A 9,981-nucleotide genomic window follows, 5' to 3' on the forward strand; every position below is an offset into this window, starting at 1 on the left:
ATTATCCTAAATTTTGTTATTTATTGTCAACAAAGTATGTAGCTATCAAAAAGTAAATATTTCAACTAAAGTAGGCAAATTAGTTTCTTGAAACTCTCAGTAAGAGTTCGTTATGGAATAAGGCAGTTTTTGCATTTTAACATTAAATTTATTAGTAACCTGTTGTTATAGATTAGATGAAATTTTTATGTAGAGTGAGATTGCTGTTTGCTCTAATGTCCTATTTATGCCTCATTTTCAAAGCTTATTGGGCTAGAAGAAAAAAAATAAAGCTTCCCAAAACCTTCCCTGTGTGAACGTATGGCTGAAGAACTGTTGACTTAGCTGAGATACAGGAGACACTAACACTCAGGGAACACTTCCCATTCTCAGTAGATTTTTGGAAAGGGAACACGATTATTCACATACTTAGTATCTACCAGGTATCTATCATTTCTTTTTCTTGAAGTTAGTATGGTAGTGAAGACCACAAATAGACACACAGTTGTAGCCCATCCTGTCTCATGCGAAAGAAGCTGATGTATGAACAGGGCTGCTCATGTATTTTCTGTGAATCAATGAATAGATCTTGCTCTCCATGCTGAATGTCTCAGATTTGAGACAAGTGTGCAGTGATTGAAACCAGAGAATCCTCTGAGGGACTATGCTGTTTCCTGTCAGGTGAGAAGCAGGATTATAAAGATGTATATGCAGCTAAACTGAATACTGTGTAAAAGGGTTACTCACAACCTTGTTATCCCCATTAAGAGGGATTGTGGTGCAACTGAGAATTGTGGAATGCTCACAGAAGTGAAATGCAGAGAGGAATAAAAAGGAACAAAGAAGTAGAACTTAAGGGATCTGGATATGGACTACTTCGACAATCACTTTTTACTCCTGAAAGATATGGGGATGAAGAGCTCAAGGCTCCATTGACCCTTCAGCAAAGTGCACATCTTTAGTGGTAGAAATATTGGAGAGTTATATTCTAAGTCATATGTGAGCATTTTCCCTCCTTTTCTGGAAAACGGGATACTTTGTCTGATTTCCAGCTAGAGCATCTAACTTGTATTTGAACACCAGAACTCGTTTTAGCCTGAAGTTGCGCATTTGTCTCTCAGAGGCAGCTGGCAAGACAGGAGAAGTTTGTTTTGACCTTGTCACACTCAACCTAGGTGCTCACCCTGCTGAGCTATATCAGGCAACCACACAATATAGGGTTTTCCTCACTTTTTATCTTTTCTGACTAAATATATTTAGCTTGAGCTTTGAAAGTGAAAACTTCTATATGCAGCAATGCCGCCAATCACTGTTTTCTATCTGATTCCCTTATTAGTTCCCTGAAAAAAGCCCTGTAAAGTTGAGTTAACAGAGGATTTTTAAAACCTAAAAAGAAGTGGAATTCTTCATTTGTCCCCTAAACTAGGATTATAACTCTCCTCTCCTTTCACAAAACTTGGTAAATACACTTCTGATTTAGATTTTATTGATTTGTATTTCCAGTTCTTCATTTGGGCAAGAAACATTTTTCTCTATTTTAATATCGATTTCTATGTTGGATATAAGGGCTTGTAAAATATCAAAAAATTTAAACAGTATTTTCATTGTGGAATAATTGTCAGTCTTTTATGATTGTGAGATTGAAGTTGCTTCCTACTTTCTACCTTTGAAGAAAATATTTGGAAAATCTTGCCTAAATACGTATGTGACTATGTCTGCATTCCATTCTATTTCCAAAGATAACCACGACCATACATCACATCCCTTGGGGGTTTCCTTACAATACTTTAGTCTGCTTCATCATCAGGAAGTGGAGTTTATCTCCCTTTCCCTGAATTCTAGGCCAGCTAGCCCTGTTACTTGTTTTGACGAAAATGCAGATATGTAAGTAATGCCATCTTGAATATTTTGACCCTTCACTCTTATCTCCATGAAATGCAATCCTGTAAGACATGACAAACTATGGTTCATAAACAAAAAAGCCAGCCAATGGAGAACCATCCAATTTTAGAACTGAAGAATATTGAGTAAAGAGAAGCATTTTCTTTCAGCCACCAACATTTGGGATGGTTTATTATTCAGAAGTAGATAATTGAAATATTTGGTTTTTTCTCTTAAATTCTTTTATTGGTACATTTTAGGTATACAATACATTTACATTTATCATTGGGTGCTTGTAACTGTACATGATATGTCTTGGTTTTCACTTTTTTCCCCCATTACCTGTGTGCCCCTCATCCCCTCCACCCTTCCCTATTTACATAGACTTCGTTTCCATTTTTTTTTTTTCTCATAATTTTTCCCTTTCCTTCTTTCCTTTCCCCGTCCCCTCCCACCACTCCTACACCTTTGGAACTTTTTTTATTTCAAAGTATCAATTATTCATTATTAATCCTTTTAACCCTTATTTACACTTTCAGTTTCTCACACTAGAGAAACCATTCAGTATTTATACATGTGTGTCCTATTTATTTCACTTAAGAGTATGGCTTCAATATGCATGCATTTAGCTATGAATGACTCTTGTTCCTCATTCTTTATGGCTTAGTAATACTCCATTTTATTAAAAAAATATTCTTCACTCAGTTTCCAGTTGATGGGCACTTGGACTGTTTCCAAGCTTTAACTATTACAAACTGTGCCATTATAAACATGGGTGCACATATATCTCTGTGGTGTGATTCTTTTAATTCTTTTGGGAAGATACCCAGCAGGGGAATAGCTGGGTCAAATGGGACCTCTAGTCCTAGTTCTTTGAGGTATCTGCACACTGATTTCCATAGTGGTTGCTCCAGTCTGCACTCGCATCAACAATGGAGAAGGGTTTCTTCCTCCACACAACCCTGCTAGCATTTGTTATTGGTTGATTTCTTGATAGCAGCTATTCTTTCTGGGGTGAGGTGAAATCCTAGTGTTGTTTTCATCTGTATCTCTTGAATGACCAGTGATGTTGAACATTTTTTCATATGTTTATTTGCTGCTTATACTTCTTTGTCTGAGAAACGTCTGTTCATTTCAGATGTCCATTTTGAAATTGAGTCTTTGAATTTGGGGGTCTGATTTTTTCCAGTTCTTTATATATTCTAGATAGTACTCCTTTGTCTGAGGTACAGTTGCTAAATTTTTTTTCCCACACTGTAGGTTGTCTCTTAGATCTGGTGATGGTTTCTCTTGCAGTGCAGAAGTTTTTAAATAAGATGAGATCCCAGTTGTTGATTCTTTCTGCTAGTTCCTGTGTTATTGAGGTTTTGTTCATAAAGTCTTTTCTGAGCCAGGGATTAGCTCAGTGGTTTTGTTACCTGCTGTACAAGTGCAAGGACCCGAGTTCGATCCCCAGTACCAAAAAACCAAACAAACACACAAAGTCTTTTCCTATGCCAACAATGTCTTCAAGAGTTCTACCTAACTTGTTTTCCAGCAAGTTTAGTGTTGCTGACTTAATATTTAGATCTTTAATCCACTTGGTTCTTAGTTTAGTGCATGGCAATAGATATGGGTCTAGTTTTAATCTTTGACAGGTTGAAATCCAGTTTTTCCAACACCATTTATTAAATAGGCTATCTTTCTTCCAATGAAGGTAGTTGGTTCCATTGTCAAAGATGAGGTGGCTGAGTATGTCTGAAGTTGTTTCTGTGTCTTTTAATCTATTCCACTGATCCTCAGGTCTGTTTCTTTGCCAGTATCATGCTGTTTTTATCACAGTAGCTTTGTAGTATAGCTTCAAGTTGGGTATTGTGATACCCCTAGCCACGTCTCTGTTGCCTAGAATTGCTTTTGCTATTCTAGGTCTCTTCTTATTCCAAATGAATTTTTGGATTATTTTCTCTAGTTCTCTGAAGTATATTGTTGGAATTTCCATCAGCATTGTATTAAATCTATATAGTAGTTTTGGAAGTATGGTAATTTTCACTATATTGGTTCTTCCCACCCAGGAACAAGGGATGTCTTTCCATTTTCTTATATCCTCCTCTATCTCTATTTTCAGACTGTTGTAGTTTTCAGTGTAGAGGTCTTTTGCTTCCTTTGTTAGACTGATTCCTAGCTATTTCATTTTTGGGGGTGCTATTGTAAAAGAAATTGTTTCCCTAATTTTTCTCTCAGTGAGTCTATTTGTGTATAAGAAGGCTATTGATTTTTGGGTGTTGACCTTATATCCAGCTACTCTACTGAATCTGTCAATTAAGTCTAGAAGTCTTTTGGCAGAGTTTTTTGGGCCTTCTATGTAAAGTATCATATCATCAGCAAATAATGACATTTTAACTTCTTCCTTTCCTAACTTTATTCCTTTTATTTCTCTTTTCTAATTGCTGTGGCTGGTGTTTCCAGAACTATATTGAACAGGAGTGGTGATAGTGGGTATCCTTGTCTTGTTCCTGATTTTAGCATGAAACTTTTCAGTTTTTGACCATTTAGTATGATATTGGCTGTTGGTGTTTCATAGATAGCTTTAATCAAGTTGAGATAAAGACCTTCTATTCCAATTTTCTGTAGAGTTTTTATCATGAATGGGTGTTGGATTTTGTTGAATGCCTTTTCTGCATCTATTGAGATGATCACATGGTTTTTGTTCTTGACTCTGTTAATATAGTGTATTACATTTATTGATTTATGAATGTTGAACCATCCTTGCATCCCTGGGATAAATCCAACTTGGTCAGGGTGTGTGATCTTCTTGATGACACTCTGTATTCTGTTTGCCAGTATCTTGCTGAGGATTTTAGCATCTATATTCATAAGGGAGATTTGCCTGTAGTTCTCTTTTTGAGTTGTGTCTTTCCCTGGTTTTGGAATTACAGTAATACTTGCTTCCAGGAATGAATTTGGAAGTCTTGCTTCCCTTTCAATTTCCTTGATGAATTTAAAGAGTAATGGCATTAATTCTTCTTTAAATGTCTTGTAGAATTCAGCAGTGAAGCCATCAGGACCTGGGCTTTTCTTTGCTGGTAAAATTTTTATTACATTTTCAATTCCACTCATTGTAATTGGGGTGTTTAGAATTTCTATATCTTCTACATTTAACTTTGGCAATTTGTATGTATCTAGGAATCTGTCCATTTCTTCTGTGTTTTATATTTTATTAGAGTACACATTCTTGAAGTAGGTATTGATGATGCTCTGGATTTCTGCTGGATCTGTTTTGACTTCACCTTTTTCATTCTTAATTGCATGGATTTGAGCCTTTTCTTACCTTTTTCGATAAGTTTTGCTAAGGGTTTATCAATTTTATTTATTTTTTCAAAAAACCAACTCTGATTCATTAATTTTTTGTGTCATTCTCTTAGGCTTCATTGCATTGATTTCTGCTCTGATCTTTATAATTTCCTCTTTCGTGCGAGCTTTTGGTTTGTTATGCCCTTCTTTTTCTAGGAGTTTGAGGTTCTGCATTAGGTTATTTATCTGAGTTCTCTCTGTTTTCCTAATATGGGCATTCACTGCTATGAATTTTCCGTGTAGAACTGCTTTCATTGTGTCCCATAGATTCCTGTATGTTGTACTGGCATTTTCATTTACTTGTAGAAACTGTCTAATTTCTTCTTTAATTTCCTCTGTGACCCATTGGTTGTTCAGGAGGGTGTTATTCAATTTCCATGTGTTTGTGGGAATTTTTCTGTTTCTTATGCTATTGATCTCCAATTTTATTGCACTATGGTCTGATAATATATAGGGGATAACTTTAATTCTTTTACATTTACTTAGACATGTCCTATGAACTAGCATGTGGTCTGTTTTGGAGAATGAACTGTGTGCAGCTGAAAAGAATGTGTATTCTGATTTTGTGGGGTGGAACACTCTGTAAATATCTATTAAGTCCATTTGTTCAATAGCTTGGTTCAGTTCTGGAATTTTGTTGTCAATTTTTTGTCTATATGATCTATCTATTTGTGATAGTGTGGTATTGAGGTCCCCCACTACAATTGTATTAGTGCTTATTTGGTTTTTCATGTCCATTAATATTTGTTTTGTATAGTTGGGGGCATTCATATTTGGTGCATATATATTTAGGAGTGTCATCTCTTCCTCTTGGATTGTTCCCTTCACAAGGATGTGGTGACCATCTTTGTCTCTCTTAATTAGTTTTGGCTTGAAATCTACTTTGTCTGCAAATAACATTGCTACCCCTGCTTTTTTCTGGGTTCCTGTGTCATGGAGAACTGTTTTATATCCTTTTACTTTCAATCTATGAATTTCTTTTTGAGTTAGGTATGTTTCTTGTATACAGTATATTGTTGTATTTTGCTTCTTAATCCATTCTGCCAGTCTTTCTTTTGATTGGTGAATTGAGGCCATTAACATTGATAGTTATAATTGATAGATATTGACTCATCCTTGTCATGATGTTTTACTGTTGTTGGCTCTTCTATTTCTTATTTTTCCCCCTTTTCCTTTAGTTTCTTACCTTGCCTGGTGGCTTCCCTCTGTTGGGCCTCATGGAGTTGTGGCCTTCATTGTTTTCTTCTAGGATAATGTTTAGAATTGGTTGTAGTGCTGGTTTGGTGTTCAAGAAATTTCTCAGAAATGGAAAAATAGGAACAAAATCTTTGTAAATAGGGAGGAATGGAGGGGGTGAAGGCAGGGCTGGGCAAGGGTGAAAAATAAGAACCAAGAGAGACTATGTAAAGGTGCAAATTTCCAATGATGAATGTCATTATACTGTATACCTAAAATGTACCTATGATTAGAATGAATAATTGATAATGCAAAATAGGAAGAAAAGGTCCAAAGGGGTAGGGGTAGTGGGAGGGGCAGGGGAAAGAAAAGAAGGGATAGGAAAAAATGCTGAGAAATGGAAAAAATGGAAATAAAGTCTTTGTAAATAGGGAAGGGTAGAGGGGGTGAAGGGAGGGCTAGGAATGGGGAAAAAATAAGAACCAAAATGCATTATGTAAAGGTAGAATTCCCAATGAGAAATGTAATTGTGTTGTATACCTACAATGTACCAATAAAAGAATTTAATAAAAAAAAGGAAATTTCTCAGGTGCTCTTTGTCATCGAAGTATCTAATTTCCCCATCAATTTTGAAAGATAATTTTCCAGGATACTACAGTCTAGGTTGGAAGTTATTTTCTTTTAGGGCTTGAAATACTTCACTCCAGGCTCTTCTTGATTTGAGGGTTTGTGTTGAGAAGTCTGCCTTGATTCTGATGGGCTTTCATTTATAGGTGATTTGTTTCTTTTCTGTAACTGCCTGTGGGGTTTTGTTCTTCTGTTGGGTTTCTGGGATATTGACTATTATATGTCTAGGTATAGACTTTTTTTTTATCATGTCTAGGTGGAGTTCTATATGCCTCACTTATCTGTATGTCCAATTCTCCATCTCTGTCTGGGAATTTTCTACTATTATTTTTGTGAACAGCTTTTTTATGTCTATTGTACTTTCTCCCATTTTTTCGTGGACTCCTCTAGGTCTTATGTTATTCTTCTTTGCATCATCTAGCAGCTGCTTGATTGATTTCTCATGGCACCTTACTATTTTAAGAAATCTCTGTTTTCATGGTCCATAACCACAATCCTGTCCTCTATATCTGATATTCTATCTTCAGATTCTCTTAATCTGCTCTGCATGCTTTCAGTGGAGTTTTTAATCTCCTGGATATCTGTTTGAATCTGTTTCATAGATTTCATTTATTTCTTATGTTGGGTGATCATGGTTTGCATTTCTGTCTTATGCTGGGCATTCATGCCTTCCAGCATGTTTCTGAGCTCATCTATTTTTTTATCTGTTTCTGTTCTAGAGCCTCTAATCATGTCTTTCACTCTGCTCACCATCTCTGTAATTATCTGGGAGATTATTTCTGCTTTGAATTTTTCTAGAGCCTCATTCATCTGTTTTGTTACTCCTGTGCTATCAGTTCAGGGTATCCAAGTGGTTGACTATCAGACTTTTCCACCTCATTTCCCCCAGATTTTACCTTTTGTGGGGTGGAAGTCTGAGTTTGTGACTTGCTTAAATGTCTTCTCATTTTTGTTTTTGGTGCTGTCCTTGGCTTAGTTCCTGGGTTGATACTTTGAAGTTGCTTATTGTAAGTATCTTTGTTGATGTATTTAGAACCCTTGTAGAATGATTGTTTCTCAGAGGTGTCTTCCAGATATAGCTGGTCTTTAGGTTTTGACTCTCTAATGGCTCTGAACTGTCTCATTTTCATTATACCAGGAAGGGAAACTGATTAGATCAATCACAACACCTTAGCCCAAGTGATACAATCAGTAACACAACAGCATCAAGTACCTCTTATAAAATGACAGTTTGTGGTAGTTATTAATCTATCACCTGTAACAGTGTGTATTAAATCAAAATCAAGAACCAACCCAACATATGCTTATATTGGATAAACTCTTCAATATAGCAACTTTACCCAAGCATGGTGGTCTGGTGTGCCTTTATTGCAGAGGTTCTCTTCACTTTTCCAGTGGGGTTGTTTTCATCAGGGTGCCTGAGAGAGGCCCTCTCTCTGTTATTCACTTCTGCAGCTCAGGACAATGGCTTTTATGTCCCCCTGTGCTTCATGTCCTGGTCACAAGTTGGTGGAGCAAGCCAGAGAACGCAGGTCGCAGTGAGCCTGCAACTGCTCTGCTCATGCATGGCCAAGCTGGTGGCTGCTGGGCATGCCCAGTGTGTGTGTGCGTTGCGGGGGGAGGGGGGGATGTTTCTTTATTTAGTAGAAATACCTAGAAATGTAATGATAGTATTAGTGTTAAAGAGTCTAATAATTCTGGAAAGCAATAAATGAAAAAATTTATTTCTTTAAATCATGATTTCTATAAGAGCTCATAGTAATGTTTCAAGGAAAGACAGACATAGTCTAACAAAATTCATTGTTCAGCTCTGTAAAGTTATGCTCCCATGAGTCTTCACTGAAGTTACAGTATTAACAATCAGGGTTTTTTCAAGGAGGAAAAAAAAAAAGACTTTTTGTGTCTTCCAATACTTTTCTCAAGTTATAAACAGATTAAGAAATAGTTCTGGTAGAACATAGAGTTTTCAATAGACTAGGGATGATAGACTTTAGCGTGCTTTAGAATAACCTGGATGGTTTATTAAAACATATTGCTAGACTCCACCTGTAGTTTCTCAATCAGTAAGCTTGAGATAGAGCCCAGGAATTTGGGTTGTAAAAAGGCCCATAATTCTACCACTGCTGCTGCTGGCCAGGGGACCACACTCTGAGAGCCACTACATTAAGCCACCATGGTGAGATAAAGAAATTTAGAAGTATGCAGACTATATCCCAGAAGAGAGTCTATAAGATTTGTTTATAAGTGATGTAGTCAGGATTTGCAAGGGAATAGATTTAATAGAGGACACATAATTTATAGGATTATTTTATAATATTCATATAAAAAGTCAATACAGAGAAGTGCAAGAGATTGTCCACATGCTAGAGACCCAAAAACTCCAGCCAAGTCCCTGAATCCCATGGCAATGTCCCCCAAGTCCAGCCAAAGGTCTAAAGCCCAGGTCAATGTACTCCATGAGTCCAAATGGAGGCCTAGAGCCCACAGATCCCACAGCAATGTCTCATGCAAGTCTATATTGAGGATCTGCACCAAGAAGGCCCAAGGGCAAGTAGCAGAAGATAGAAAGTCTGCATTGGTGGGGTGATGGATTTGTGCCACCAGGCTGAGGGACTTGCACTGGACCCAGGAAGTGATGCTCAAGGCAAAGACTAGAGCTGCCCTGAAAAAAACAAAAGCCATTCCCAGTGACAGCAAAGACCAGAGCTTCTTTGATGATGAGAACAGTCAAGTTCATATCAGGAAAACCCGCCACAAAAAGCTTTTTGAAGAAAATCAACAGAAAATGATTTTCCTCTCCAGGTCTCTTTTTATGCCATTGGCAACAATCCTCAGGTGGGTCTTCCATGCCAAGAACTATGCAGACTCAGTTCAGCTGGATTTTCCAAGTTGACCATTAGTTAATCCACCACAAGTATTTAGAGTTAAACAAAGATTGTGTTGAGAATGAGAAGCATGTAAATACCCCTAGTTTGATTTCTGAGTCAA

This window comes from Heterocephalus glaber, unplaced genomic scaffold, assembly GCF_053883595.1.
Source record: "Heterocephalus glaber isolate CG9 unplaced genomic scaffold, H.glaber_assembly_v1.0 deba00000347, whole genome shotgun sequence".
Lineage (NCBI taxonomy): Eukaryota > Metazoa > Chordata > Mammalia > Rodentia > Bathyergidae > Heterocephalus > Heterocephalus glaber.